Here is a 26,430-nt window from a genome sequence, read left to right as displayed (position 1 = left end):
GAAGACACTAGTTTCAGAAGAAAATTCTTTCACTGGTATGAATTGCAGAATCTGAGTGATTTAAGTAGCATGGGGTATGTTTATGATTTCATGTTTGTAATTTTATTATGAAGATTTAATTTGTTAGCTGTTTAATAAATTAGCAGATTGGATTCTAAATTTATTTTTTTTAAATATTTTTATTTATTTTTATATACAGATATTCAATGGCTCATCATACCGGTTCACAAAACATAGGTATCACAATAAAAGTTGGATAAAATACACCGATTCAGGATATAAAACAGTCACATGATATATAAAATACAAATCAATAAAATAAGACAATAAAACAAAATAAAATAAAAATAATAAAAATAAAATAAGAGCATTAATTTAAAACGAATACATAGATACATGTATATGGCTGCGGGAATAATTGAGATATCAGTTGTGCTCAAATAAATGCCAGCTGAAATAACCAAGTTTTCAATTTCTTCTTAAATGTCTGGAAATTACACTCAAGCCTTAACTCAGGTGGTAATTAGTTCCATAATTTGAGGCCTGCTAGAGATAGAGCTCTCTCTTACGCTATTTAAATGTACTAATCTGGGAGAAGATATTTTAAGGAAACCTGTGTTTGCGGATCGCAAGTTCCATTGTGGTGTATGGAAATGAAGAGCTGCTTTGAACCATTCAACATTATTAAATAGTGTTTTGTGGATTAAAGATAGAACTTTAAGTAGGGTTCTGTAGGTGATCAGCAACCAATGCAAATCCTTTAAAATGGGTGTAATATGATCATATTTTCTAGTATTCATTAAGATTCTTGCAGCTGCATTTTAGAGCAGTTGGAGGGGCCAAACAGATAGTGGAAGGCCCAACAGAAGAGTGTTATAATAATCCACTTTTGAGAAATTCAGAGCTTGTAAGACTGTTCTAAAATCATTGGTATATAAGAATGGTTTTAATTTCTTAAGAACTTGGAGTTTAAAGAATCCATCTTTGATCAGCTTATTAACAAACAAACCTCTTTAAATTGAGTTCACTATCTAAGATAACCCTAAATCCCTTACTTAGTTGACTATGGTGTTTCTCGGCTGCATATTCTTGATATCTAATATTCTCTTATTGTTAAGTATATTGCAGATTAATAGAATTTCCATTTTTGTTTGGTTTAAGGACAAACTCATGTGGGCTAATAGCTGTTGGATGGAGGCAAGATATATTTCCCATAGTTGAGAATGGTCAAGAGCCAGAAATTGGGAGCACGATTTGGACATCGTCTGCATATATGTAATAAATTAATAAATATAAATACTACTCAAATTATGAGCACCAGAACAGAGTTTGTGGAAGTGTGGAAAGAAAGTGGGAAAAGAAAAAAACAAACAAAAAAACTTCAGAAGGCATATCAAGAAGCAGAGCACAGGATTGGTGCACTACAAGATGGCAGATTGAGAATACACTGCTTAAAGTGAGATCCTAAAGATGTAGGCAAAGGATAAGGAAAAAAGACAACTAAAAAAGACTATTTGAAATACCGGAGGGAATGAAAGTTCTTTATAAACTGCTTCCCAATAAGAGACTTGTATGAAAATCTATAACATTTAAAGAATGCTATGGAAAAACATCCAAGGCCAAAAGAAGGGGCGAGACCTAGAAGAAGACTTTCAGTTCCAGGATAGAGATCATATAGTTTGCCAATCCAAAGATAAATAGACTATAAAAAACTGTCAAATATGGATATATCTGGACATAAGTGCAGGAGATACAATGAGGAAAAAAAAAGTCTGAAATACAAAAATGAAATTGGGGAGGGAAAACAAAAAACAAACAAAACAAAACAAAAACAACACTGTCAAAGAGGCAAATAAGCCTGCCAAAAGGGATGTGGTGAGGATTGGGGAAACAAGTAGTGCATGGAGTTTCAGGTGGCTGCTGATATAAGAAAGTGAGAATATCATGGTTTTGCCTGTTAAGCAGTCTCCCTGTGCCAAGGTTCGATCTGTTGCACAACAGGGGTCCTCAGTGAGCCTTGCTCATAGTCTTGCCAGTTACCTCCTTGCTGATTATACAACATCCAAGCCTCAGTCCTACTTAACCCAGCTTGTCCAGTATCTTAGTGCCTCTTCATTGAGACACCTCGGCTCTCTGACCTGGTCACTTACCTCGCTATTCTGCTTTGCCTAGCCTTGTGGCCTCTGGGTCTTCTGCCTTGTGGCCCATCCAGGTCTTCTGCCTTGCAGCCTCTTGCCTTACTCTGAGCCCTTCTGGACTTGCTCTGCAGACGTAGGCCTCCCTGCCATGCTCTATGCCCTCCTGGGCATCTCTATCTTACCTAATGGCCTCCGGGCCTACTAGGATTACTTTGACCAGTCTTAAGCCTTGTTGGGCTCTCTTGTTTCTAGTCTAGTGCAGTCCAGTCCTGTACTTGTGATTCATCCCTGATCTTTCCCTTTGTCCAGCCTGTACTCTGTATCCAGCTCCCAGTTAGTACTGTGTTCTGTATCCAGCCCCAGCCCGTGCTCTTTATACAACTCTTGCCTGTGCCTACTTTGTTTCATCCAGCCTGTGCCTGACCTCAGCTTCCAGCCTGTACTCTGGGTCCAAGCTCCAGTCTGTGACCTGTACCCATCTCCCAGTCTGTGTCTGTACCATGATGTTCTACCAGCCCCCAAAGGCTCAACCTGCAGGGGAGGGGATTGGTTAGGTAAAGACCAGCTCCAGTCCTGTTGCCCTGTACTGCTCTTGTGGGTGTGTTCCCTGACTCCAACTTGCCAGTCTATGGCAGAGAAGCATGAAAGGGTAATATGTGATCTTCAGTAGTCATCATAGCTTTAGAGCTTGACCAGAATAGAAAAGTTATATTGGCATGAAGGAAATTTTGGGGGTAGCTGGAGTATCTTATTTAAAAAAACAAACACAAACCCCCCCCCCCCCCCCCCCAAAAAAAAAAAAACCTGGTACTCTGATCACTCAAAGCATTGCTTAACCTTGTTTGCAGGCATTGCAGGAAAAAAAAATATTTAACAGCATAAAGACCATATGGACTGTCTAATCTGTCCTTCCAACTAAATACTCAGCTCTACAATCCCTACCACTCTTCAGAGATTCCCAGGGCTTATAACATGCTTTCTTGAATTCAGATATACTATCCTTGACTCCACCATCTCCACTGGAAGGCTGTTCCAACTATCTACCACCTTCTCTATAAAGAAATATTTCCTTAAATTCTCTAGTCTACTTCCATTCACCCTCATCTCATAACCCCCTGAGATACAAAGAAACTAAGCAGGAAAAAGATGGAAATATCCTTGTATAACTAGTGCTGTTGGCATGCAGAGCTGAAGCTTAAGGACAGGATTAAGGCTAGAATGAGCATAAAAGATGTAGGACTCAATACTCCAATAAAACAGGAAAAAAACCACATCTGAAAACAGAAAACAGATATTGCTCTTTTCCAGTTGAGCAAATTAACCTCTCATGCTCTATGGCTAGTTAAGGAATAGTGTAGACTGGTATTTTCTTCTACATACATCTACAAAAAAATTATACCTAAATAGCAGCCATTTTTTTTTTAAACTTTACTGAATTTTTACGAATAATTCAACTACCTTACAAGAGTCAATCTACCAACAAATGATTTTTTTTTTTTTTTTTTTTTTTTTTTTTTTTAAACGAGATGGCCCTTATCTCCCATCCTTCTCCTCCACTTCCACAAAGGGTCAGCATTTACTTGGGAACGCATGGCAAATGATAAAGTAATCCACTTAAGGCAATAAATTCTCTATGTTAGTTTCCAGAAATGTAAGTACTAATTTACTGGTTTTATAGGCTTTTGACTCTTTCCTTACTCTCTGCTGTTATTAATTCCATCCTATCATCTCTCCCTGTCAATACATCTCTGGTGATTTCAACACATTTCTAACTGGTTAATACCACCACACAGCCAAGTAGGTATTTTTTGGTTAACTTTGCCTCAATTCCTCCATCCATACCTGGAGGCAGGTATAAAAAGAAGAGTGATCTTGTGATATTCAGTTACTCACCCCTGTAATATATGATGATCTATTCCCAATTTTAGATAACAAAGGCATGTCAATATAAGGTAATGTGCTCATTTGTCTACACTGTCTCCACTACGGATCAGGTATCAAGAAATTATTACTCATTCTCACAAGCATCAAATAACCTCTCACAAGGATTGCTGTCTTACTATGTTTACCAAAGGAGACCATCTTCAAACACTGCTCAATAATTGATCCCAGTCTTCCTCCAACTCCTTATTCCACACCTCTGGCCGCTATTTGTTTACTAGTGATACTTATACAAATTGCCTGGTAAATTCCCAACTTACCCTCTGAAACGTTTCTTTTGAAAGACCATCTTTTCCACCATCTTTTTTTTTTTGTCTCCCTTTCAAGGGCAAAAGCCCTTAAATTGGGGAAAAAAAGCAGAAATGGGGGAACTCCTTGAGTTAAACTGATCTTTGCATGTCAAAGTAGTAAAAAAAACAAACAAACAAAAAAAAAAAGCAGCTCCTCATCTTTAAAAAAAAAGAAAAAAAGAATTGCAAGAAGGTTCTTAAGGGCAAATTCTGACCATTTGCTGGATCTATTTAGCCATAATTCAGTGATCTCAGGTCATCATAAAATATGGTCAAATGTGACAGTCTGCCTGAGTTTTATCTTCAGCTTAATGAGTCCCACTTGGTCCTGGCTACCTCAAACTGCCAGATTCCTTTAGGATACCTCCCATCCCTGCTTCTGGGTAACCAGTCTCCTTGGTTCACATCTCTTTTTCCCATTGCAATCAGGATTGACTAGGTGAGAGAAAGTCTCATTGAGATAGCATTATACAGGGAGGCTAGTGTGGCAGGATTTATCCCCCCTCCTTTGTATCTAGACTAATTCTAGACTTGTTTTTCTCATATGAATCTAATGACAAATCTTACTTAGGGATTGGAAGATTACCATGAGCAAAGATATTGGTATCATGAACAGAACTCCCTAGGTAACCAGTTTATTTTAACTACTGTAGATTAACTCTGTCCACCCAGCAGATGAAAAGGTCTTGCTTTAAGTCCATCTTCCTTGAAATCCAGCTTATCTAGTTTTGTGGAGACCCAAATCCTTAAATACTTAATACACTAGTTCAGGGGTTGGGAACCTTTTTGGCTGAGCGCGCCATGAACGCCACATTTTAAAATGTAATTCCGTGAGAGCCATACAAGACCTACCAAATTAATTTACTACAACCCCCCACCCTCCTGAACCCCCCCACCCCCCAAGACCTGCCAAAAGTCCCAGGTGGTCCAGCAGGGGTCCAGGGCTCACAGACAAATCTTTAATAAAAAAGTAAAAATCTAACAAAATCCCCCACCCTCCTGACACCCCCCCCAAGACCTGCCAAAAGTCCCTGGTGGTCCAGTGGGGGCTCCAGGAGCGATCTCCTGGACTTGGGCTGTCGGCTGCCAGTAGTCAAAATGGCGCCGACGGCCCTTTGCCCTCACTATGACACTGGGGTCAACCAATGGCGGCAGTAGCCCCTGTGACATAGTGAGGGCAAAGGGCTGTCGGCGCCATTTTGACTACTGGCAGCCGACAGCCCAAGTCCAGGTGATCGCTCCCGGACCACTCCTGGACCTCCAGGGACTTTTGGCAGGTCTTGGGGGGGGGGGGGGGGGGTTGTAGTAAATTTGATTTACATAAGTGATATGATGATTCTAAATCAGACTGTAGAGCTAGTATCTGGGAAGGCTCGGCAGAATAGCCATGTCTTTAGTTTCTTTTTAAAAGTTAGTAGACAGGTTTCCTGCCTGAGGTCCGGAGGCATGGCGTTCCAGATGGAGGGTCCTGTGATAGAGAATGTCCTGTCTCTGATGTTTGAGTGGTGAACTACCGTATTTTTCGCTCCATAAGACGCACCTGACCATAAGACGCACCTAGGCTTCAGAGGGGGAAAAAAAAAAAAAAAAAAAAAATTGTGCTAAACCGGCTCTGCGTCTGGGCGTCTTATGGAGCAAATTAGGGGAGTGCATAGCTTTTTTTTTTCTCCCCATTTTGTTTTCGGGTCTGGGGAGGGCCATTTCGGTCCACTCCCCAGATCAGAAAACGTTTCTTTCTCTGGGAACCCCTCCCCCCCAAACCCTTTAAATTAACAACCCCCACCCTCCTGACCCCCCCCCCCAGACCTGCCAAACGTCCCTGGTGGTCCAGCGGGGGTCCGGGAACGATCTCCTGGGCGTAGGCCGTCTGCTGCCAGTAATCAAAATGGCAGCGACGGCCCTTTGCCCTCACTATGTCACTGGGACCGACTGCTGCTATTGGTCGGTCTCAGTGACATAGTGAGGGCAAAGGGCCGTCGGCGCCATTTTGTTTACTGGCAGCCGACGGCCGAAGTCCAGGAGATCGTTCCCAGACCGCTCCTGGACCCCCGCTGGACCACCAGGGACGTTTGGCAGGTCTTGGGGGAGTCAGGAGGAGGGGGGGGGGGGTTTGTTTGATTTGTTTTTTTTTTTTATATTCGCTCCATAAGACGCACATACATTTTCCCCCCACTTGTGGGGGGAAAAAAGTGCGTCTTATGGAGCGAAAAATACGGTATTTTGATTGGGGGAACATGTAAGGATCCCTTGTAGGCATCTCTTAAGGGTCTGGTCGTCGAGTGCAATTTGAGAGGGTGTGAAAGATCTAATGGAGTTTGATGGTGAATATTTTTATGGATAATTGTCCGTGATTTATGAAGGATCCTAAAATTTACTGGGAGCCAGTGAAGATCTTTTAGGATGGGGGAGATATGCGCTCTGCGATTAGTATTTGTTAAAATTCTCGCCGCTGCATTTTGGAGCAACTGGAGAGGTTTTATAGTAGAAGTCGGTAGACCTTGCAAGATGGAGTTGCAGTAGTCTATCTTGGAGAAAAGAATAGCTTGAAGGAAGATCTGAAATCGTAATGGAATAGAAGCGGTTTGAGTTTGAGTACTTGTAGCTTGTAGAAGCACTCCCTTGTTGTATGTCTTATAAACTGCTTTAAGTTCACGTGACTATCTATTATAACTCCAAGATCTCGGGCATGGGATATTTGTAAGTTAGAATGCAATTGGTTATGAAAGGGACTACCTTCTGGGGTGATTAGCAGTAGTTCAGTCTTGGAAGTGTTGAGCACCAGGTTAATGCTTGAAAGGTGGTGGTTGATCGTTTGTAGATGAGAGTTCCATAATTTGAGTGTGCAGTCCAGTGATCTGGATATGGGGATTAAAATTTGTACATCGTCGGCATATATACATAGAACTTAAGATTTAGATTTGAGAGGACATGGCAGAGAGGGAGTATATAGATGTTAAACAGGGTGGGTGATAAGGAGGAGCCCTGAGGAACTCCGAATGGGGCGTTAGTATGAGAGGATTCCTTGTTATTGATTTTAACCTTATACCCTCTGTTGCTAAGGAAGGAGTCGAACCATTTGAGAGCTGATCCTGAAATACCTATATCTGATAGCCGGTTTAATAGGGTATTGTGATTTACAGTATTGAAAGCTGCAGAGATGTCCAGAAGGGCTAGAAGGAATGATTGACCTTTGTCGAAACCGATGTAGATTTGATCAAGAAGTGAGATGTTTCATTAAAACAGGAAGCAATAATGGGAGCTGCATCAACAGTATGAAGGCTTATTGATTAAGGATAGAAACCATCCCACCAGCAAGCTACCCCATGCACGCAATTTCCTTCCTCTAAAGTTTTAGAGATCCACAGTGTTTATATCCCATACCCTTTGAAATCTTTCACAGTTTTTGTCTTCACCACCTACTTCGGAAGGGCATTCTAGGCATCCACCACACTCTCCATGAAGAAATATTTCCTGACATTGGTTCTGAGTCATCCTCCCTGGAGTTTCATTACCTGACCCCTAGTTCTACTGATTTCTTTCCAACGGAAAAGGTTTGTCAATTGTGCATCATTAAAACCTTTCAGGTATCTGAAGATCTGTATTATATCCCCCCCCTGCAACCCCTCTCCTCCAGGATATATATATTTAAGTCCTTCAATCTCTAAGTCATTTGATGGAGAACCCTCAACATTTCTGTCGCCCTTTTCTTGACCGCCTCCATCCTATCTCTGTCCCTTTTGAGATACGGTCTCCAGTACTAAACAATAATCTAGGTGAGGCCTCACCAATGACAGATACAAGGGAATATCACCTCCTTTTTTTCTTACTAGTTACTCCTCTCTATGCATCCCAGCATTCTTCTGGCTTCAGCCATCGCCTTGTCATAGTGCTTCGCTGTCTTCAGATAGCTAGACACTATCACTCCAAGGTCCCTCTCCTGCTCCGTGCACAACATCCCTTCACCCCCATCATATATAGCTCTTTTGGATTAACACTTCTTGGCATTGAATCCCAGCTGCCATATCTTTGACCACTGTTCAAGCTTCCTTAAGTCATGTTTCATTCTCTCCACTCCTTCCGGCGTGTCTACTCTGTTGCAGATCTTAGTATCATCTGCAAGTAGACAAACTTTACCTTCTTATCCTTTCCGCAATGTCACTCAAAAATACTGAACAGGACTGAAGAGAGCGGTGTTAAGTGGAGTGCCACTGGCACTCCAATTAACACCGCTCTCTTCAGAGTAGGTTCCATTTACCATCACACGCTGTCTTCTGTCCATCAACCAGTCTGTAATCCACGCCACCACCTTAGTGCTCACTCCCAAGCTTCTCATTTTATTGACAAGCCTCTTATGTGGGACCATAACAAAAACTTTGCTGAAATCCAAGTAGATCACATCAAGAACTCTTCCTCAATCCAATTCTTTAGTCACACAATCAAAAAAATCTAATCAGATTTGTCTGACAGGCAGCATGAACTCCCCTGGGGAATCCATGCTGCCTCGGGTCCAACAATCCACTTGACTGTAGATAGTTCATTATCCTTTCCTTCAGTAGTCTCCATTTTCCCACCACCGAGGTGAGGCTAACCCGCCTGTAGTTTCCAGCCTCCTCTCTGCTCCCATTCTTGTGAAGTGGGTCCACTGCCACTCTTCTCCAATCACTTGGCACCACTCCTGTTTCCAGGGATCAATTGAACAGACCATGCAGCGGACCCGCCAGCACATCTGAGCTCCCTCGGTATTCCTGGGATGAACCTCATCAGGCCCCATGGCTTTGTCCACTTTTACTTTTCCTAGTTTCTCATACATTCCCTTCTGTAAATTGAGTTTTGTCTACTCCACCCCCATCCACAGTCTTGTTAACTAGAGACGGTCCTTCTCCAGGGTCTTTAGTGAACACCAAACTGAACTATTTGTTTAATATTTCCACCATTTCTTCATCTCTCTCCATACATTGATCCATGTCACCTTTCAATTTCACTATTCCACTTCGGACCTCTCTCCTTTTTGTAATGTATCTGAAAAATGTTTTGTCACCTCACTTTACCTCTTTGGCAATCCTTTCTTCCGCCTGACTTTTTACTTTGATTACTTTTCATCTCCCTCAGTTTCACCAGATATTCTTCTCTGTGTTCCTCTTTTTGGGATCCTTTATTTCTTTATTTTTTAAGTCATCTTCTTTGAGAACCAGATCGATTTAATATTTTAACAGATTTGTTGCTTTTGTAATTGCTCCTTTTATAGTTTGGTCGTTTATCCTTCTCTCCTATTTTCTCCCAGTCTTCTAGTTCTACTTCCAGGTACATCCCTGTTACAACAAAGGCTGTATTTTTTAAATTCAGAACTCGGGTCTTTGACTTCTCTGTATCCTATTTGCGATGTCAACCAAATGTTTGATGATCACTGGTGCTGAGTTGGGCACCCACTTGGACATTAGAGACATTATCCCCGTTAGTGAGCACTAGATCGAAAATAACTCCCTCCCTTGTGGGTTCCATTACAATTTGTTTCAACAGAGCCCCTCTGCAGGGCATCCATTCTCTCTCTCTCTACTTCTGGTAGATTCCATAGAAAGGATTCTCCAGTCTACATCCGAAAGATTAAAATCTCCAACAATCAACACTTCTCCAGTCTTTGGAAATGCAACCTAGTCACAAAGAGTTGAGAATATATTGGTGACCCTTCTATTTTAAGTTTGCCCAGGGTCTCTTCCAAAATTTCTCAGCAACAAGTTGTAATCACCATGGATGAACCAAACTGGGTCTGCCAGACAAAAAGTTCCCATCACAAAAATGTTTCAGATTCATCTGTTAGCAGCTGTTCATGTTACATAAGAATGTCCATACTGTGTCAGACCAAGTACCCATCGAGCCTAGTATTCTGTTTTCAACAGTGGCCAATCCAGGTCACACTTACACCTGGGATGATCCCAAATAGATTCCATGCTGCTTATGATCAAGGATAAGCAGTGGCTTTCCCCAACTCTATGTTAACAGTTTATGGAATTTTCTTACAGGAACTTGTCCAAACCTTTTGTACAGCCAGCTAAGCTAACTGCCTTTACCGCATTCTCCATCAACAAATTCCAGAGCTTAATTGTGCATTGAGTGAAAACATTTTCTTCAATTTGTTGTAAATATGCTTAGTAGCTTGGAGTTTCCTGTAGTCTTTTTTTGAAAAAGTAAAAACAACCGATTTGCATTTACCTGCTCTATGCCAAGAGCCCTAGTCTCATTAGCCTTTCCATTTCATCCTCTATCATTTTGGCCTTCCATCTATTTCCTCTCCACTCGATGTATATCCTTTTTTGTTTGTGAAAAATCTGGAAGAGATTTCTTATGTAATTATTGGTAAAATTAAGATATTCATTTTTTTAATTTAGATTTTTTATATTTTGCTTTTCGGCACTTCAAAGTGTACATCAAAGCGGATTACATTCAGGTACTATAATTATTTCCCTATCCCCACAGGGCTTACAATCTAATTTTTGTACCTGAGACAACGGAGGGTAAAGGCTGAAAGGAATCAGTAAGTTTTGCTTGGGAATTTTTTATTTTTTTTTTTAAGTATTGGGGTGAAGTTAACTATTGGGGAATATTATTTTGTGTGTTTGTGCTTTTGAATAGTCAGTAAGGCAGTGAATAAACAGAAGTTAGACTGTATTTCCATATCATTTATAAATATATTAAATTATTGGCCCCAATACAGATCCCTGAGGCACTCCACTGCCCACTCCCTTCCACTGAGAAAGCTGTCCATTTAATCCTACTCTGTTTCCTGTCTTTTAGCCAGTTTGTAATCCATGAAAGGACATCACCACCTATCCCATGACAGTTTACTTTTCCTAGAAGCCTCTCAGGAGGGACTTTGTCAAACGCCTTCTGAAAATCCAAATACACTACATCTACTGGTTCACCTTTATCAACATGTTTAACTCCTTCAAAAAAGGAAACAGATTTGTGAGGCAAGACTTGCCTTGGGTAAAGCCATGCTGTCTTTGTTCCATTAAACCATGTCTTTCTATATGTTCTATGATTTTGATCTTTAGAACACTTTCCACTATTTTTCCTGGCACTGAAGTCAGGCTAAATGGTCTGTAGTTTCCTAGATCGCCCCTGGAGCCCTTTTTAAAATACTGGTTACATTAGCCACCCTCCAGTCTTCAGGTACAATGGATGATTTTAATGATAGGTTACAAATTTTTACTAATAGATCTGAAATTTCATTTTTTAGTTCCTTCAGAACTCTGGGGTATATACCATCTTGTCCAGGTGATTTACTACTCTTCAGTTTGTCAATCAGGTCTACCACATCTTCTAGGTTCACCGTGATTTGGTTCAGTCCATCTGAATCATTACCCATGAAAACCTTCTCCGGTACAGGTATCTCTCCAACATCCTCCTCAGTAAACACTGAAGCAAAGAAATCATTTACATCTTTCCGCAATTACCTTATCTTCTTTAAGTGCCCCTTTAACCTCTTGATCATCCAACAGTCTAACTCTCTCACAGAGTTTCTGCTTCGGATACATTTTAAAAATTTTTATTGGGAGTTTTTGCCTCTTATGGCCAACTTTTCAAATTGTTTGTCTTATCAATGTCTTACATTTAACTTGCCAATGCTTAATCCTATTTTCTTCTGATGGAACCTTCTTCCAATTTTTGAAGGAAGATCTTTTGGCTAAAATAGCCTCTTTCACCTCACCTTTTAACCATGCCTGTAATCGTTTTGCCTTTCTTTCACTATATTCCTCAGCTCACCTTTATCTGCATATTTGTTAATCCCTTCAAAACAATGTAGTAGATCAGTAAAGAAAGATTCCCCTTGAGAAAATCCAGGTTGGCTGTGCTCCATTAACCCATCTTTCTGTATGTTCCGTAATTTCATTCTTTAGAATAATTTCTATAATTTTTTTCTCTGGCAATGTCTGGCTTCCTGGTCTATTCTCTTCTAGACCACCCCCAGAGCCTTTTCTAAAGACTAAAGTGTGGCCAATGTAATGCCAATCTTCAGGAATAATAGGCAATTTTAATGATAAGTTACAAATTATTAGTAATAGGTCCACAATTTCATTTTTGAGTTTTCAGAATTCTGGGGTGCAAACCTTCTGGTATAGGCAATTTGCTACTCTTTGTCTATTTACCCTATTACTTCTTCCAGGTTCACCATCATTTTTCCCAGTTCCTCAACCACCACCATTAAAAACTCTTTCCAGTATGGGTATCTTAAAAAAAAATCCTCTTTAGTAAACAGTGAAGCAAAGAAATCATTTAGTCTATCTCATGGCCCTTTTATCCCTCAAACTTTTCCCTCACAGGCTTCCCGTTTCAATTTTTTTTTTTTAATTTATACATTGTATCACTATAGCAAACTTCTTTTCAAAATTTTTTTGCCAGCCTTACAAATGTTTTCCATTTAACTTGTCAATGCTTATCCTTTTTCCTATTTTCTCTCTCTGGAACATCTTTCCATTTTTTGAAAGACGTTCTTTTGATTATAATAGCCTTTTTTGCCTCACAACCATGCCAGCAGTCATTTGTCCTTCCTTCTGCCTTTAATGTATCTGGTCTGGGCTTCCAAGATAGTATTTTTACACAATGCCCATGCCAATCTAAACTTAACCTTTGCAGCTGTACCTTTTAGTATTTTTCTATTTTCCTCAATTTATCATAGTTTCCCTTTTGAAAGTTAAATGCTAGAGCAGTTAAGTCAAATTTGATCACTATTGCCAAGTGGCCTGGCCATTACCCTCTTGCACTAAGTCCTGCAATTCACAAAGGATTAGGTCCAAAATAGCTCCTCTTGCTTCTGTTCCTGGACCAGCTGTTCCATAAAGCAGTCACTGTTATCCAAAAACTTCACCTCCCTAGTATGTTCTGATGGGACATTTACCCAGTCAGTATTGAGGTAATTGAAATCTTCCATGCCAAATTTCTTAGCTTCCCTAATTTATTAGTATTTCATCATACCTCTTCATTATTGCCAGGCAGGCAATAGTATACTCCCACCACTATATGAGAGAGCGAGAGATATATCAGTTTATAATTTCAGCCAGCGCTTTGAGATGGATTTAGGAATTGTAAACAGTAGTTTGGAGGGGAGGGTGTTGGGTGGAAAGAGGGTTTCATGCGCTTGAGGATAGATTCAATTTCCAGGGAAGATGTGGGTTCAAACGCCTCCAGTTTCATATACTCATTGTTGAGTATGGAGAATGGGGTAGGGGGCTGCATGTTGGAGGAGATGGGAGGAGCTATGAGGTTGGATATTTTATTCTCAAAGAACAAGGTGAGTTCAGCAGATTTTGTTTGGGCTTGGTCGTCAGGATCATCGAATGGTCTGACCATGGTCTTAAGGGTGACATCCTTGAGTGTGGCCAAACTCAGAGGCTCAAAAGGCGGTGCACATAGAGCCCGGAGTACCAAATTGAGATTCCATGAAGGACAAGGCGGTCTAATGGGAGGTTTCAAGTGTTTTACCCCCTTTAGAAAATGTAGAATATCCGGTTGTGAGGCCAGGAGCTCCCTGTCATTACTCCGTAGGAAAGCTCCCAAAGCCGCTACCTGAACACAAAGAGAATTATAGGCCAGGCCCAAATCCAGACCCGCCTGTAGGAAGGAAAGCACATGCGCTACTGAGGCCTGCGTTGGCAGAATAGTCTTTGACTCACACCATTCCTCAAAAACCTTCCATACTCTGACATAGGTAATGGACGTGGAAGTCTTCCTAGCTTTCAGGAGCGTCGAGATGACAGACTCTGGATATCCGCGCCTTCTTAATTGGCGCCTTTCAAAAGCCAGGCCGCAAGACAAAAGCGATCTGCCTTCTGAAAAATATTGGCCCTTGGCGAAGGAGACGTGATAGGTGACCGAGTCGAAGCGGGCCTTCCACTGCCAGATTGAGAAGATCTGCAAACCATGGACGTCGAGGCCACTCTGGCGCAACTAGGATCACCGGACCTTGATACGTCTCTATCTGTCAGATGACCTTGCCCACTAGAGGCCACGGAGGAAAGACATACAGAAGACACTGTCAAGGCCAGGGAGGAACTAGTGCGTCGACTCCTTCCGCGCCGTGCTCTCGCCTGCGGCTGAAGAAACGGGCGGCCTTTGCATTTGTCGCGGTTGCCATTAGATCCACATGGGGTATCCCCCAACGCTGTATTATCCTCCGCATTGCGTCTGAGAGTTCCCACTCTTCGGGATTCAGGTGTTGCCGGCTGAGAAAATCTGCCTGCACGTTGTCCACGCCCGCTATGTGCGAAGCCACTAGACGCTGCAAGTGTAGCTCCGCCCACACCATAAAGTCGGTCTCCAAGGAGACTAGATGGCTTCTCGTGTCCCCTTGGCGATTGATATACGCCATGGTGGTCGCATTGTCCGAGAGAATCCGAACCGCTCGACTGCGTACCAGTAGGTAGAACCCCTGCAGTGCTAGAAGGACTGCCCTGGTCTCCAGCCGATTGATGGGTCAAGTGGACTGATCTACCGTCCATCGGCCTTGGAGAGACCTGTCTTGACAAACCGCCCCCAGCCGGTGAGGCTGGCATCCGTGGTGACGACCACCCAATTTGGGTTCTGCAGAGACACTCCCTGAGCTAATCGTTGAGGGTCCAGCCACCACTGTAGACTGTTCAAGACAACACTCGGAATGGGCAGCACCGCCTGAAAATCTCTCGACACCGGGTTCCATCGCGAAAGTAGGGACCTCTGGAGAGGTCGGAGATGAGCGAAGGCCCACGGTACCAAATCGATGGTTGAAGCCATGGTTCCCATTACCTGAAGATAGTCCCATGCCGTGGGAGTGACGAGAGCCATAAAACCGGTTACTTGAGCGCGTAGAGCCCGAGCTCTGTCCGGGTGCAGAAACACCTTGGCCTGGTTGGTGTCTAAGTGTGCTCCCAGAAAAACTAGCGATTGGGACGGTATCAGTTTGCTCTTTGAGAAATTGACGATCCATCCCAGAGATTGAAGAAGCTGTACCACTCTGTCGACAGCACGGTAGCCCTGCGCCCTCGACTTCGCTCGAATGAGCCAGTCGTCTAGATAGGGATGTACTAGGATACCCTCCCTGCGGAGTGCCGCCGCTACCACCACCATGATCTTGGTGAAGACTCGCGGAGCCGTCGCCAGGCCAAAGGGGAGAGCACGAAACTGAAAATGTCCCAAAATCTTGAAGCGTAAGCAGCGCTGATGATGGTGATGGATCGGGATGTGAAGGTATGCTTCTGTAAGGTGCAACGAGGCCAAGAATTCTCCCGGATGCACAGCTGCTAACACTGACTGGAGCGTTTCCATACGAAAACGAGGAACTCTGAGACACTTGTTGACCGACTTGAGATCCAGGATAGGTCGAAACGTGCCCTCCTTTTTGGGAACCACAAAGTAGACCGAATAATGTCCTCTTCCCAGTTCGGAGGCCGCTACCGGGACTATCGCCCCCAGCTGTAGCAGACGATCGAGAGTCTGTCGAACTGCTAATTGTTTGAGGCGGGAACCGCAAGGAGAAAACAGAAAACGGTCTCGGGATTCGTGTACAAAATCTAATACGTAGCCTTGACTTAAGATGTCCAGCACCCATTGATCAGACGTAATTTGGACCCACTCTTTGTAGAAGAGAGTAAGGCGACCCCCCAGGTGGGGGATCCCCTCGTGGGACCCTCTGGCATCATTGTGAAGCTTTTGAGGAGACACCTGCCCCTTGAGTATCCTTACCGTGGCGGTGTCCACGAAAGGACCGGTTCCAGTTGGGTGATCGTGTAGAAGGCGCTCGAGGTGTTTGCTGTCTGGCAGGACGCGACCTCCGTTGATTCCGGTACCTGTTCCTGGAGGAATAAAAAGATCTAGAAGAACGTGGACGATCTTCTGGTAGCTTGTGCACCGCATTCTCATTAAGAGATTTGATGATCTGATCCAAATCTTCCCCAAACAGGCATCTGCCCTTGAAAGGAAGAGAACTCAGGCTAGTCTTGGACGAAGCATCTGCCGCCCAGTTGCGAAGCCACAAAAGACAGCGAGTGGACACCGCCGCCACCATGGATCGAGCAAGAACCCTTAACAGATCATAAAAAGCATCAGCTCCATAGGCAACCACCGCTTCAAGTCTATCAGCCCGAATAGTCTCTGCCTGTGGCAAAGATTGGGATGTGAGAAGCTGCTGTACCCAACGCAGAGCTGCTCGCTGTGCTAGGGAACTGCAGATAGCAGCCCTCATCCCAACGCTGAGACCTCGAAGATACGCTTGAGGTACACCTCGAGCTTGCGATCCTGGACATCCTTCAACACCGTCCCACCCGTGACCGGGATGGTGGTATGCTTCGTGACCGCGGATATCGCCAGTATCCCACTCCCTTGAAATCAATTGCAAGATATTGTGATGCGTGGGAAAAGCTTTCGCTAGGGGTCGCAAGCCCGCTAGCAGAGGGTCCCCTTTCTTAATCTTCGGATCCTGAGCCACAGGATCCGGAGGAGGATCGATGTCCATTTCCTACAGGATGTGGGGAATGAGATCATCCAACTCCGCTGCTTGAAAAATGCGGAGAACCCTCGGGTCGACACCCTCTACCTGGGCCGCCAGGGAGGGATCATCCGCATCTGGGTCCTGCCATGAATCCCCCGACGGTTGCTGCAGCGGTGTAGGGACCACGGGAGAGGGGCCGAGCGGACCCCGCACCCCCTGTGGGCAAGAAGCCTTCCCTAAGGGAGGGTCCGCCATCGAAAGCTGGGTCAAGCAAGTCAGTTTGGGAGGAGGGGGACCCCAATTTCCAAGATTCGGATCCCTGCTCTGTAAAAATGCCTTGTGCATTAAAACAACGAATTCTGGTGAAAAAGCAGGAAGTGCTGATGAAGGGCCCCCCGAGGTGCTGTCCCCTTGCCTGCCCTGGTCCGTTGCGCTCAGAAACCCCATACTGTGAGAGGAAACCTGGAGCGGAGCATAGACGTCCTCCTCAGAGAGAGCTGCCTCAGAGTCAGCTAACAAAATGGCCATTGTTCCCGCGCTGAGGGGAAACGGGGCATGCCGCTTCCTGCCGGCGCGGTCCGACTCTCCTCCAAGCTGCCCACCAGGTAAGCTATACTCCCCCTCAGGAAAAGCCGAAGAAAATCCCTGAGGGCTGCTGAACCCCTTGCCGAGCTCCGGAGCCGTTAGATGATCTCTGCATCGCGGCGGGAGGGAGGGGGAGGGGTGGCTGCGGCACACGGCAACAACTGAAGCGGCGAAGCAATAGAGCTATCCGGCCTCCGGACCCCTCACCGTCCCCAAGAGACCGTCGGGGAAAGCGCCGTCCCGACGGTAAGCAGCTCCGGGGAATGTGTCGTTGCAGAGCTGCAGGGCGGGACTCCAATCACTCTCCGAAGGGGAGGAGGGGAAAGTACAAACTCCGGGGCTAGGGGGGAGCGGTCGGCACTACCAACTTCACCCCTCACACATTCCTGTTCCTCCCAACGACTGTAAATAAAATAAAAACAACACTTACCACACTGTAGCCGGGCAAGGAAGAGGAAAAACAAAGAGAAAAATAAAGTGACGGGCAAAAAACACAGCCTGTCAGCAAGTTCCTGACTGGAAAACAGTGACTCTCTTTGAACTGAGTGGTCCTGTCAGAACACTACAGAACCTATCCCTTAGAAGAAAACCTTTATCTAATATTATTTAATTGATCCCTCAAAGAGAAAATAAAACTAGAAAAGTGCTGGGGACCACCGTGTCCCCTGCTCAATCTGCTGGAGTTAGAACTATACTGAGGATTGAGGCAAGGGAGGCGTGGCTATATAGGTCCTCCCCTGGGAATTTTTGGTTCTAACTCCATCTGCTGGACAGGGAACATAACCCACCATCTGGAATGATCCTGGAACGTACAGGGAATTGCGTTTACGGGCCGCCACGAATTCCAAGTCGCAGCGGCCCGAGAAGAGGAAGAGGCCCGGTATCAGGGCCGCTGCAGAGCCCATCCTGCAGCGACCCGCGAAGAGGAGGCCCAGAGGTGAGAGAGAGGCTGAGGGTCTGTAGAGTGTGCATGTGTGCGTGTATGAGATGAATTGAGAGATTGTGTGTGAGAGTGAGGACATGAATGTTTGCAGAGACAGCATGTGAGAGCTGTGTGTGTGAGAGAAACAGCATGTGCCAGTGAGAGCCTGTGTGTATGTATGAGGGAGAGCATGTGCCAGTGAGAGCCTGTGTGTATGAATGATTGTATGAGGGAGAGCATGTAACAGTGAGAGCCTGTGTGTGTGTGTGTGTGTGTGTGTGTGAGAAAGAGAAATGCATGTGAGAATGAGAACCTGACTGTTTGAGGGAAGAAGATGGAGAGAAAAGAAACAGAAAAAAAGACAACATAAAAGGAATTGGCAAAAAAATAAGAAAGGGAAGGTGGAAAAAAAAAGCCTGTGACCAACCAATTAGAAAACTAAGATCAGACAGCAAAGGCAAAAAAAAAAATTATTTTAGTGATTGGCACATGTAATCTTTGGGAATGTGCAAGAATAGCACTTTCTCTACGGATCTCACAATGTACGAGATCAGCATGGAGAAAGTGGAAGCCCATGGGGCCTGCACAGAGGAGGCAGCAGAATGGGCTTCAGTGTCAGTAGCAGCAATCGGCACCTCCCCAATAGCCATGTGGCAGCAGTGACAGTGGCAGCAGAGGAATGAGAGAGGTTCCGAGATTGCTGGCAAAAGAGAGGGGGGTCTGCCTTTAGTGTGTGCATGTGTATGAATGGGACTCTGCCTGGGGGTGTATGTGTGTGAATGCATGGGTGCCTGCCTGGGGGTCTGTGTGTGAGAATGAATGTGTGCATGCCTGGGGGATGGGGAGGGAGTGGTGTGAAAATGAATGGGAGCCATTAAAAGAAACAGACTGACAGATGAAGTTTGTAACGCTTGCTTGGACTTGAAGTGTACGAAATACCAACCTTCAATTGAAGATTTAGCCAATGAAATTCAGCAACAAAAAAGTCACTAAGCAGGTAAGGTAAAGAATTATTTGTTTTTGCTTTATTAATAAATACAGTACATATATTAAAATTATAACTTTTTGTTATTGATTAGAGCTACAAATATCACAAAATTATGGATTTTTCTAGAAGTGACACCGCCCGAGTTATGCTCGGTTTTTTTTATGAATTTTGACACACTGAGCTCAAAAGGTTGGCCATCACTGTACTAGGGGCTGACGTCAGATTGAAATCTGATCAGTCTCCAACTGCTATCAGGAGTACACTATACCCATTGGTCCTGAGTCCATCTGCTACAATAGCTAGGAAAATGCTATTTGAGAGCAAAGATTGGATTACTGATATCTGTAAAGCAGAGACAGGTGACATTACCAGGTCAGATCATGCCTAATAGTAACAGTATTATCTGAATTCATACATGGGCTATGGACCCAACATTCTTTAGAGATTCACAAACAGACAATATTCAACAGGAACTTTTAGGGTTTTTGTTTTTTTTTAACTTTTAATGAAACTCCTGAAGTGGTAAATTACATTCAAGCCAATACAGAACGGTGTGCTGCACGTTTTAGACATGCTATTACTCTTTATGCTGTAAGGGGTAATAGCACGTGGAAAATACGCTGCCAATCCCAACCCCCCCGAAACTAATAGCGCTCATCACATGCAAAGTTCTTGGAGAACTCCATTACCTGCTATTAAGTTGACAGTCACTGCTATTACTAGCAACGGTAACATGGAATAGACTTAGTTTTTGGGTACTTGCCAGGTTTATGGCCTGGATTGGCCACTGTTGGAAACAGGATGCTGGGCTTGATGGACCCTTGGTCTGACCCAGTATGGCATGTTCTTATGTTCTCATGTTGATGAGCCTATTGGTTATACCCCTAGAATACTGAAAGTAAAATGTATGGCCTCCCCAAGGGCAGGCATTAACTTGAAAGCACCGGGAAAAGTGTACAGAAAAGCTGCTTATCTGTACATCCTCCAACTTAATATCATAGCGATAGTCTGAGGGTTTGAAAACAGATGCCAATAAAATTAAGCAGCGGTTGTTGGACCCGCCTCATTTGAATACAAAATCATGCGCCCAAGAGAGGTGCCTGGGTGCGCGTCATGAGAGTGGGCTCTCGACTCGGAGCAACGGCCTGATTTGGATACCATGAAAAGTAGTCAGAGCAAAGTATTTCCACATCTGTAATGCATGTAGAAAACATGCACTTAAGGTGGAGCATGATTTGAGGAAACAATTAAAAAAGCTGGAAAATTAAACAAAGGTCGCCTTCCATTAGCGTAAAGGGGTCAGCATTCACAAATCAGGGAACAAGTAAAACATCAGATGGAAAAGATGGTGGTTTAAAGCCCAATGAAGATAAGGCAGAGATGTTTGGTAATACTGAAACTGCTAGCATACCCACTGAAAAAAAAGGAAGGTCTAACAATGAGATTATACCAGTAGTCACTGATTTAAGTAATTTCTAAAAACCAAGATATCTGCAATTCCTTTGTAGATATCTTTTCCACTCAATGCACAAATAAGCTTTGGCATTCATTGACAGAGGATGTAGTTAAGGCAGTTAGCACAGCTGGGTTTATAAAATGTTTGAACAAGTTCCTGGAGAATTCCATAAACTGTTATTAACCAAGTAGACTTAATGAATAGCCACTACTCATCACTAAGCAATAGTAGCAAGAAATCTAGGATCTTGCCAGGTACCTGTGACCTGGATTGCCACAGTTAGAAAAAGGATACTGGGTTTGATAGACCCAGAATGGCAAATTCTTATGTTCTTATAATAATCTTAATCAGTCTAAAAGTCTTGTCTCTAAACCATACTGCTTATTATCACATGAAGATGATGCCCAAAAGTTCTTTAAACTGAAATGGGATAAATAATTGGGTAGAAACATCACAGACAAGAGTTGGAATAAGATTTTCTGTCGCATAAGAGGTAAATACAGAATGGAGTAGATTTTAAAGGGTGCATACAGTTCCCAGCACCTGCATACAGATGCGTGGATTTTATAACATGCGTGTGCCGCATGCATGTGCTGGCGGTGCACAGGGAGGGGTGAATTTTAGCAAATTATATACGGCGACTCAATTGGGCCTCCCCCGAGTTCTCTCCCAGTCCGCTCTAGGGAACTTCCCTACCCCCCCCCCTCACAACTTTCCTTCCCTTTCCCCTCTCCACCCCTAACCCCCTACCTAACTAAAAGAATTTAATTTTTTTTTTTTTTTACTTACTGCTCTGTTGGAACAGCGGCTAATGGCTCTACCACCAAGAATGTGGTTACTGCACAATAAAGCTCTGGAATTTGTTGCCAGAGGATGTGGTTAGTGCAGCTGGGTTCAAAAAAGGTTTGGATAAGTTCTTGGAGGAGAAGTCCATTAACGGCTATTAATCAATTATACTTAGGGAATAGCCACTGCTATTAATTGCATCAGTAGCATGGGTTCTTAGAGTTTGGGTATTTGCCAGGTTCTTGTGGCCTGGTTTGGCCTATGTTAGAAAAGGATGCTGGGCATTATGGACCCTTGGTCTGACCCATCATGGCAATTTCTTATGAATAAAATGTGAAATTCCTGAAGGTGAATGTTCTCTTCTTTCTATCCCATATATACTGTGGATTGTTGTAATCTTATGTGCAATGTCAAACGTTTGCACTTATTGCTTTGTATTGTTATTTTGTTGAAATATACTATAAAATATTTGGGGAAAAATATTTTGTCTTCCAGGATTGTCTATGGCCAAAAGAAGCGACCTTCTTTATACTTTTTGTACTAAGAGTTTTTGATAGCACTGACAAGGGCTGTTGAGGGGGCTGCCAAGGCAGCAGGGCAACTTGAAGTGCATTTAAGAAAGAAAAGAAAAAACTACAAGGTACTAAATAGAGGATACATGTTTGGGCAGAATTTTCAGACAAAAAAAAAAAAGGACAAGAGGGACTTAGAAGGCAGCATGTGCCTGAGAATTCCCATGCATACTCAGAGCAAAAGCTGTATGAGCTAGAAGAGAATGGTCCATGTCGGACAACATCACCCCATATCACGACTAATTCAGCCCTACCTGTTAGAGAAAGATGCATATACAGTATGTCTATGTGTGGAAAAATATATCAGATGTACCCTGGATCTAGCAGACTAAACCATCCCCTACATGTAAGACCGAATTCCAAAAGGCCTACACACCGAAATGGACAGATATGCGCATGGATGGGATGCATGTGCTGCAGAGATTTTAAAATGCCCGCAGCCATTCACGTATCTGCCCATATATGCACAAGAAAGGCAATTAGAAAAAGTAAAATTGTTTACCTTGTAATAGGTGTTATCCCAGGACAGCATAATGTAGTTCTCACATATGGGTGACATCATTGGAGCAGCCCTACTGCGGAAAACTTTCTGCCAAAGTTTCTAGAAACTTTTGACTGGCCCTGTGAGGCCACTGAGCATGCCATGATATTCTCTGCCACAGGGGTCTCTCTCTTCAGTCTCGTATGTAGCAATAAGCTTTAGCAAAAAAAACAAAACATAAAATCGGACCCAACTCTGCGGAGTGGTGGGTGGGTTTAGTGAGGACTACATCCTGCTGTCCTGGGATAACACCTATTACAAGGTAAGCAATTCTGCTTTATCCCAGGACAAGCAGGATGCTAGTCCTCACATATAGGTGATTAGCAAGCTATAGGCCGAGTCATTTTGTAGTGAAGCCACAGTGAAGTAGTACTGTTGAAAATGAGGCAGCCGAAGATCACAGCAGGTTGGATGTAGAAGGAGTTGGGATTAAACTAAACAAGTTCTTTAAGACAGATTGTCCATAGGCTGAATCTTGTCGTCCTTCTTTGTCTAAACAGACATGAGCTGCAACGGTGTGAAGGGAACTCCATGTTGCTGCTTTACATATGTCAAGAATTGGCACTGAACGGTAGTGTGCTACTGAGGTTGACATTGCTCTTACTGAATGCGCCTTTACTCGCCCTTGAAGGGAAGGCCTGCTTTTTCATAGCAAAACTGTATGCAACCTGCTAGTCAATTGGATAGAGTATGTTTACCCGCTGCTTTACCCGGTTTGTTTGGATCAAAAGATACAAAGAGTTGAGTGGATTTTCTATGGACTGTAGTGTGGTCTAAGTAATATGCTAGCGCACCTTTACAGTCCAAGGTATGTAAAGCCCGTTCTCCTTCGTGAGAATGAGGCCTTGGAAAGAATGTGGGTAAAACTATGGATTGGTTCAAGTGGAATTCCATAACTACCTTGGGGAGGAATTTTGGATGTGTCCGGAGAACCACTCTGTCATGTAGGAATTTTGTATAGGATAAGTACGTGATAAGTGCTTGTAACTCACTAACCCTTCTAGCCGATGTAATGGCTATGAGGAAGAGAAGTCTTCCATGTAAGAAATTTAAGATCAGAGGAATTCATGGGTTCAAAGGGAGAATGCATGAGCCTTGTTAAGACCAGATTCAGGTCCCATTCTGTGACTGGTGGCCAAATCGGTGGTTTAAGGTGAATTAAACCTCTCATAAATCTGACAAGAGGATGTATGGATATTGGTGCATCTCCCATCTTGTTATGGTAAGCTGAGATTGCACTTAGATGTACTCTTACAGATGTCTGGAGACCAGAGTCTGAAAGATGGCATAAATAGTCTAGTAGGGAAGTTGTGGGGCAGGAGAAAGGATCAATACTCTCGTCTGCACCACAAGTAAACCTTTTCCATTTCAAAGAATAATTCTTTCGTGTTGAAGATTTTCATGTAGCTATAAGCACTTGAGATACATTGGTTGAAAGATTGAGTGGTTGTAAAATCGAGCTTTCAACATCCATGCTGTCAGGGATAGGGATTGAAGGTTGGGATGGCACAACCTGCCCTGATCCTGAGTTATGAGATTGGGTGCTACACCCAGGCAAATTGGTTCTCTGATCGAGAGGTCTAGAAGCGTGGGGAACCATACCTGTCGAGGCCAATACGGGGCTATGAGTATCATGGACACCTTGTCCTGTTGCAGCTTCACTAGAGTTTTGGTTATTAACGGTATCTGAGGATACGCATATAGAAGGCCTGAGTTCCAAGGGCGAGCAAAGGCGTCGTTGGCTGGCTGGTTTTTCTGTTTGTGTAGAGAACAGAATCTGTCCACTTTGTGATTCAGGTGTGATGCAAAGAGGTCTATTATTGGTTGCCCCCAACATCGGAATATCCTGGTCGCTACTGAGGGATCCAGGGACCACTCGTGTGGTTGGAACCGACGACTGAGATGATCTGCCACTATGTTGTGAATGCCTGCCAGATAAGTGGCCTGGAGAAATATGGAATGTGTTAGGGCCCAGTTCCAAATCTGTGCGGCTTCTTGACAAAGGAGAAACGAGCCCGTACCTCCCTATTTGTTGATGTACCACATGGCTACTGTGTTGTCCGTTTGGATCAGAACAGTCTTGTGTGAAAGGCAGTCCTTTAACGCATGCAGCGCATAACGTATAGCTCGAAGTTCCAGGAAATTGATTTGAAATGTTGCTTCGAGTTTTGTCCAAGTACTCTGGGTTTGGAGATTGTTTATGTGAGCTCCCCAACCTAAGGTGGATGCATCTGTAGTTATCTGTGGGACTGGTTGATGGAAGGGTAGGCCCTTGCGCAAGTTGTCCTTGTTCCCCCACAAAAGTAAAGATGAACGTAGCTGGTGGGTTACTTGAATAGGAGAGGACAGTGGTTGAATGGCTTGGATCCATTGTGATCTTAAAGTCCATTGAGTTACCCTCATGGCTAGCCTTGTCATAGGAGTGACAAACTGTGGAAGCCATGTGGCCTAGTAAGGTTAGAAACTGATGAACTGTTGCTTGTTTCTTTGAGTGAAGCAAGTTTGCCAGTAGGGAAAGTGTATCTGCCCGATCCCCAGGTAGAAAAGATTTTGAAAGTATGATGTTCAATTCTGCTCCTATGAATTGAAGCAGGTGAGACGGAATGAGGTGGGACTTTTGATAATGGATGGGAAAGCCCATGGAGTGAAGTAGAGTAATTGTTCGACAGAGAAGCCAGAGCTCCTTGTTGAGATTGACTTCTGATGAGCCAGTCTAAATAAGGAAAGACATGGACATTTTCCTTGTGCAAGTGTGCTGCTATTACTGCCAGACATTTGGTGAATACTCTGGGAGCAGAGGCAAGTTCGAATGGTAGTACTCTGTACTGGAAATGTTGATGACCCACCATGAAGCGCAGATACTTGCGATGAGGGAATATTGGAATGTGAGCGTAAGCGTCTTGAAGATCCAGAGAACAAAGCCAATCTCCTGTTTGAAGAAGTGGAAGCATGGTGGCTAGAGAGACCATTCTGAACTTTTCTTTCTTCAGAAATTTGTTGAGATTTCTGAAGAAATGAGGAAATTTCTTTGTAATGAGGAAATTTCTTTGTAATGAGGAAATTTCTTTGTAATGAGGAAATTTCTTTGTAATGAGGAAATAGTGGGAATAGAATCCTCTGCCCTGCTGAGTCCAGGGCACTGGCTCTACAGCTCTGGCTCTCAGAAGGGTGGATAATTCTACTTGTAATTAGATTATGTGATTTTCACTTAGAGGAAGAGGTCTCTGAGGAGAATCTCTTGGAGTTGAGAGAAAATTGAGTTGGTAACCTCGAGATATTATTGCGAGTACCCATTGGTCTTATTTGTATCCAATGGTTGTAGAAGGAGGATACTCGGCCTCCTACCGGTAGATCTGGTTGAGGGTTGAAGAGATTGCTTTGGTCTCTGGGAATGGCCTCAAAAGCCTGCAGCCGGTCCCGTCTGCGGCGGAGGTTGAGGCCTAGCAGCCCTAGGTTGCCTGGGCTGAGCTCTTTGCTGTAGCCTAGACGATCTGCCCCTTGATGCTGGAGGGTAATAATAACGCCTGTGTCGATAGAAGAGTCGTCTAGATTCCTTTCTTGGAGGTCGGCGAGATGACAGGGAAACAGAGTCCTGTGAACTATAGTTGGCGCAGGGTTTCTGTGTGTTTCTTTAATTGTGCCACAGCATCTTGCACTTTAGAGCCAAAAAAGTTGTCACTAACACATGGTAAATCAACTAACTTTTCCTGGACTTCAGGCCTGAGGTCAGAGGCTTTAAGCCATGCCCAGCATC

At 43.7% G+C, this 26,430-nt stretch overlaps 1 protein-coding gene across 1 annotated transcript in view; it reads right to left on the bottom strand.

Moving 5' to 3' along the window:
- Window positions 1-26,430, bottom strand: part of GCLC (glutamate-cysteine ligase catalytic subunit) — a 189,302-nt gene that overhangs the window by 57,622 nt on the left and 105,250 nt on the right. The window lies entirely within an intron of this gene.

This window comes from Rhinatrema bivittatum, chromosome 3 (genome assembly GCF_901001135.1).
Source record: "Rhinatrema bivittatum chromosome 3, aRhiBiv1.1, whole genome shotgun sequence".
Classification (NCBI taxonomy): Eukaryota; Metazoa; Chordata; class Amphibia; order Gymnophiona; family Rhinatrematidae; genus Rhinatrema; species Rhinatrema bivittatum.
This window is presented reverse-complemented; position numbering and strand designations above follow the sequence as displayed.